The sequence below is a fragment of the Myotis myotis genome, unplaced genomic scaffold, assembly GCF_014108235.1.
Source record: "Myotis myotis isolate mMyoMyo1 unplaced genomic scaffold, mMyoMyo1.p scaffold_m19_p_11, whole genome shotgun sequence".
NCBI lineage: Eukaryota > Metazoa > Chordata > Mammalia > Chiroptera > Vespertilionidae > Myotis > Myotis myotis.
The window spans coordinates 5,975,210-5,981,420 of NW_023416315.1; positions in this window are offsets into that span (position 1 = coordinate 5,975,210).

Consider the following 6,211-nt stretch of genomic DNA (forward strand, 5'->3'; position numbering starts at 1 on the left):
TTCAGTGACGGAGGAAACCAACGTTCCCCGCCTGCCTTGCCGGCCTCTGAGCCTGCAGTTTGAAACATTGTAACAAATATAGAAGCTAAACAAAACCCCAGAAACCTGCTTTCAGCGAGCCGGGATCTCAGAGCTGGAGTTATACATTGTTTCGATTATAGAACCGAAACAAACCAGATACCTGCTTTCAGCAGCAGAGGCCTCAGAGCTGGAGCCAGAGCTAAAACTGGCCCAGAATAAAGAAAAAAAGAAAAAAAGGAGCGGTTGGGAGCTTACATCACCCGCCAGCCTGAAAACAGCCCTCAGCCCCTCACCCAGACTGGCCAGGCACCCCAGTGGGGACCCCCACCCTGAAGGGTGTGTGACCAGCTGCAAACAGCCATCATCCCCTCACCCAGGCTGGCCAGGCACCCCAGTGGGGACCCCCACCCTGATCCAGGACACCCTTCAGGGCAAACCAGCCGGCCCCCACCCGTGCACCAGGCCTCTATCCTATATAGTAAAAGGGTAATATGCCTCCCAGCACCGGGATCAGCGGAGCCGCGAGGCCTCCTGGCACCGGGATCAGCATGACGGGGCAGCGCCCAAACCCCCTGATCGCCCTGCGGCTCTGTGTGTGACAGGGGGCGGGGCCACAACCTCCCTATCTGCCCTGCTCTGTTTGTGACAAGGGAAGGCTCCCCAACCCCCTGATCAGCCCTGCTCTGTGCCTGATAGGGGGGAGCTCCCCAACCCCCTGATTGCCCTGCGGCTCTGTATGTGACAGGGTGTGGTGCCAGGGTGTGGCGCCCCAACCCTCCCCCCCCCCCCACGGGCCCTGCTCTGTGTGTGACGGGGTAGAGCCATAACCTCCCCATCGGCCCTGCCCTGAGTGTGACAGTGGCGGCGCCCCAACCCCATGATCGGCCCTGCTCTGTGGATGCTAGAGGGCGACGCCCCAACCGCCCCCCACAGGCCCTGCTCTGGGTGTGACGGGGTAGAGCCATAACCTCCCCATCCGCCCTGCCCTGAGTGTGACAGGGTACGGCACCCCAACCCCCTGATCCGCCCGGCTCTGTGTGTGACGGGGCGGTGCCCAATTTCCCTATCGGCCCTACTCTGTGAGTGATGGGGGAGCTCCCCAACCCCCGATCGGCCCTGCTCTGTGCGTGTCAGGGGGAGCTCCCCAACCCCCTGATGGGCCCTGCTCTGTGCGTGACGGGGGGAGCTCCCCAACCCCCTGATCGACCCTGCTCTGTGCGTGACGGGGGGAGCTCCCCAACCCCCTGATCGACCCTGCTCTGTGCGTGACAGGGTACGGAGCCCCAACCCCCTTGATTGGCCCTGCTCTGTGCGTGACAGGGTGGCGCCGCAACCTCCCCATCGACCCTGGCTTGAGTGTGACGGGGCAGTGCCCCAACCCCCCAATCAGCCCTACCCTGAGCGTGACTGAGGGTGGCATCGCAACCTCCCGATCCACCCTGCTCTGTGCATGACGGGCGGCGCCCCAACTCCCCAATCGGCCCTGCTCTGAGCCCAACCAGGGGCTGCACCTAGGGATTGGGCCTGCCCTCTGCCACCCGGGAGCAGGCCTAAGCCAGCAGGTCATTATCTCCCGAGGGGTCCCAGACTGGGAGAGGGCACAGGCCGGGCTGAGGGACCCCCCCCCTCCCCCCGAGTGCACAAATTTTTGTGCACTGGGCCTCTAGTAAAAATATAAATAGGAAATATAGATGATACCTATATAATATTGGGGTGAGAAAATAACTTTATCCATAAAAACAAAGGTTGCTATGTATGTAATGTTTTGACATAATTAAAAGCCAAACAATTAGGAAAAGAAGATTAAAGAAAAGGTAATAGATAATTCATTAAGTTAAAAAATAGGTCATTCAGTAAGAAAAAACTTTTTTTAAAAAGGATAGTACCCTGGTAAGAAATGGACAAGCATACTTTCTTAGGCAGTTTAGGCTGCTGTAACAATTTATCATAGACTGGGCGACTTAAACATTGGAGGCCTGGTGCACAAAATTGTGCACTCAGGGGAGGGTCTCTCAGCCCGGCCTGTGCCCTCTCGCAGTCTAGGAGCCCTTGGGGGATGTCCAACTGAAGGGTTAGGCCACCGGGAGCAGGCCTAAGCCTTCAGTCCGACATCCTTAGTGCTGCTGTGGAGGCGGGAGAGGCTCTCAACACCGCCAGCCATAAGCCTGGCTTCTGGCTGAGTGGCACTCTCCACTGTGGAAGCACACTGACCGCCAGGGGGCAGCTCCTGCATTGAGTGCCTGCCCCCTGGTGGTCACTGCGCATCATAGAGACCAGTTGTTCCATTGTTTGGTCAATTTGCATATTAGCCTTTTATTAAATAGGATAGGATAGTAATTCTTGAGGCTGGGAAGTCCAAGATCAAGGTGCGGACAGATTCTGTGTTTGGTGAAGGTCCTCTTCCTGGCTTGCACAGAGCTGAAGCAAGGTCTTTCCTGTCTCTCATGAGGGCACTATCGTATTCATGAGGGCTCCACCTCCTGCCTCACCTCCCAAAGACCTCACCTCCTAATACTGTCACATTGGGGGTTAGATGTGGGGGCATCACAGACACTAAGTACATAACAGATATCAGCATGGGCAATAACCCCAGGAAAAAAGTAATGTTTACAAGTTAAAACATTGTAAGGTAATAGTGCTGGGGAAGCTACGGGGCCTATAGCTTCACCAGCAAGTAATCCAGGACGTATCAGGGTATCAGGTTTTAAAATTGCAGAGTCATTCAGTGTCATCCATTGTTCCTAGAGTCAAGATCAGGCAGGGCCCTTGCCCCCTTTCTGTCTGAACTCCCCTTAACCTACCTGTTGCAGCGAGGCTGGTCTCCCGGCCCCAGCACTCCTTCCAGCCCCAGGACTTCACACTGTAGCTGTGCTTTTTGCTTGGAACTCCTTCACACTTACTTAGTCATTTATCAGCCCTCAGCTCATGGCCAGTCCCTTAGGGAAGCCCCCCCCCCCCCTCGCACTACTGTTTGCATTTAACATTTTTGGAGTTTAAGTTTATTTCCTTATTTGTCTCTTCCTGCAAGATAGCAGGGTTGTGAGGCTGGGGAGTGTGTTTATGCTCCTTATTGTATTTTCAGACTTAGAGATAGTTCAAGACTGAAAGAGTGATTAAATGTACTCTCTTTGGATCAGCAAACATTTGAAGGGGTAGAGATTTAGCTTTTAGGATATTCATTGTATTGCTTATAATAGGAAAACATTCAAACTGACTGGTAGTCAGCATGATGAGTTCTGCACAAACATTTGTTCCCATTCGGGTCCATGGTTAGGGATGGCTTGTTTCCAGGCTGGTGCACTCATCACATCCAGAGGGAGGGTCTGGGCTTTAACCTGGGAGCTAAATGCGCTATCAGAGCTAGAAGAAATACTGTGTAGGTCAGATCCAAAGCAGAGCCGTGGGCAGAGTAAGAAGGCAAAGATAATCACCACATTAGTCTTCTGGGAGTCGGAGTGGGAGAATTGGAGCCACAGAATTCATAGTGGGGAGCAGCCCTTGGGGCACACCGTCCGGAGGAGCAGGTATCTGGTTGGAGCTGCAGGCTGGGCCTAAGGAGAGGAAAATACTAGTTGTGGATGGTGCGGCTGGTTCTAAGGACATGAATGAATGCATTACTCAATTTTTATTGATTTCAGAAAGGAAGGGAGAGGGAAAGAGAAATAGAAACATCAATGATGAGAGAGAATCATTGATCAGCTGCCTCCTGCATGGTCCATACTGGGGACTGAGTCCGCAACCTGGGCATGCGCCCTTGACCGGCATTGAACCCAGGACTATTCAGTCCACAGGTTGATCCTCTATCCACTGAGCCAAACTGGCTAGGGTGCATTACCCGATTTTAAATTGTTTTCCGTACATTGCTAATTCCCTCATATTAGTCTCACTTGTGGTAATTTTTTTTTTTTTTTGGTCAAAAATAATTAAAGGAGGCCCAGCCGGCGTGGCTCAGTGGTTGAGCATCCACCTATGAACCAGGAGGTCACGGTTTGATTCTCGGTCAGGGCACATGCCCGGGTTGCAGGCTCGATCGTGCAGGAGGTAGCCAATCGATTCCCTCTCATCATCGATGCTTCTCTTTCTCTTCCTCTCTGAAATCAATAAAAATATATTTTAAAAAATGATAATTAAAGGAGTTGTGTCCATACTGGGGCCAGATGGTGCCTGGAGAGTGGGGGCGGCCGGGAGGGCAGGGGTGGCCTGGATATGGTTTCCAAGTGGCAGAAGGTGCATCACAGAAGCCCAGACACGGGCTCTGGGCCAAATAGCAATTGGCAACACCGGGAGGGGTTCATGGGCTAGAAACACTTCCCAGGACTGCTTGCCTTACAATCAGGAAAGATGAGGCTTTCTGCATCGCGCAGTACTGGTGAGAGCCAGATCGGAGGTGGGTGAAAGGAAAGGGGGATCCCAAGGACTGGAGAAGGGAGACAGCTCACCACAGTGCAGTGGCCTGGTTCAGTGCCATCACTTGTCATTGTCCTAATTCCTCTGGCTCTGACTCCCGCATCCTGTGGAAATCTGGCTTTTCAAATTAGAGGGAAAGGCCTCATTTGGAGCCTCATTTTTGCTGTCGCTTCACTGAAGACGAAGGTGTGCTGATTGAAGACCAGTTTCTGTAAGTCTGGGCAAGTCAGACCCGGGGGCCTGTTGTATTTGGAACTTGTTGCTGCTTTTGCAGAACTGCACTGGGCCCCGGAATGTGCTGTTCTCAAGTCCGAGAGTCCTGGGAGCCCAGGTGGCTGGTGTGTGGGATCTGGTGTGGGGTTTGCGGTGTGGGGTCTGCAGGTGTGGGGTCTGCGGTGTGGGGTCTGCGGTGTGGGGTCTGCGGGTGTGGGACCTAGGACAGGAAGGCCAAGGGCAGAGCGATGCAGGAAGGTTGAACCCCGAGAGAAGGAAAAAGGCTTCTCTTGGGAGTGTAGTATCTAGAGCAGACTGGAAGGTAAGAAGCATTGCTAGGTACAGGGACCGTCTCATGCTGACAAGAAGGTTACTTTACTAGGAACAGGCGTTGCTGAGGTGCTGAGCTGCTTGTCATGTTCAGAGGCCGCCCAGGCTTGGCTCATCTTGGTGATGGCCCAGGAAGCTAGCAGTGCCGAGGCACCAGACTCAAGTAGGTATCTGAAGATACAGTGTGTGCCTGGGCAGGTTTAGGGGCAGCACAAGCATTCCAAAGGAAAGAAATGTAAGCTTGGCCCTGGCCAGGTTGCTTAGTTAGAGCGTCGTCCCCATAAGCCAAGGTTTCAGGTTTGATCCTGGTCAGGAATCAACCAATGAATGCATACATAAGTGGAGCAACAAATCAAAGTTTCTCTCTAATCAATATAATTAAAAAGTTAAAAACCTAACATTTTATAAATTAAATAAATGCTGGCTCTGAGCCTACCCCCCTTATTTGGGTCAGCATCATTAAGAACTGTTGATAGTAGGCCACACTTAGTAAATGCTTACTGTGCTAAGTGCTTGCAGGCATTCATTTACTCAATCCTCCCGACAGCCCTAGGGTGAGGACTCTTCACCACGTTTCCGCCTTAGAGATGGGAGACAAGCAGCCGCCAGAGCTGGTACTCAGCACGAGGCAGGCTGTCCACGGCCAGAGCCCCTGCTCCACACACCGCAGCTTGGCTCCGGTTTTACAGCCTGCCCCACTTCTGGGTAAACGTTAGCATACCACTCATGACTCTAGGTTGTCATGGAAACACTTGTGCACAGGGTTAGAGAAGAGCATGGGGGTGTGTTTGTTGGGGGCCGCTGTGAACCCAGGACTCAAACATGATAACAACCTTCAGTGTAGCTATCTATCTATCTATCTATCTATCTATCTATCTATCTATCTACTTATTAATTTGAGAGAGATGGAGACAGGAAGAGAGAGAGAGAGATTTGTTGTTATTCATGCATTCATTGGCTGATTCTTGTATGTACCCTGACCAGGGGTCCCCCCTGCAATCTTGGCGTATCTGGACGATGCTCTAACCAACTGACCGATCCGGGCAGGGCCTGTGTTTTAATATGAGGAAAATAGGGTTTGGGGATGAACAAGTCGCGTTGGGTGGGAGTGGAGGAGGAGTCTCCCCTGGTCTGCCTGACTCCAGGGCCTCTTCCCAGGAAGCCACAGTGGCTCATCCCACTGCGCAGGCAGAGTACGCTGCTGAGATCTTGGCATGCGGCTTCTTCAGGTTGTCTACAT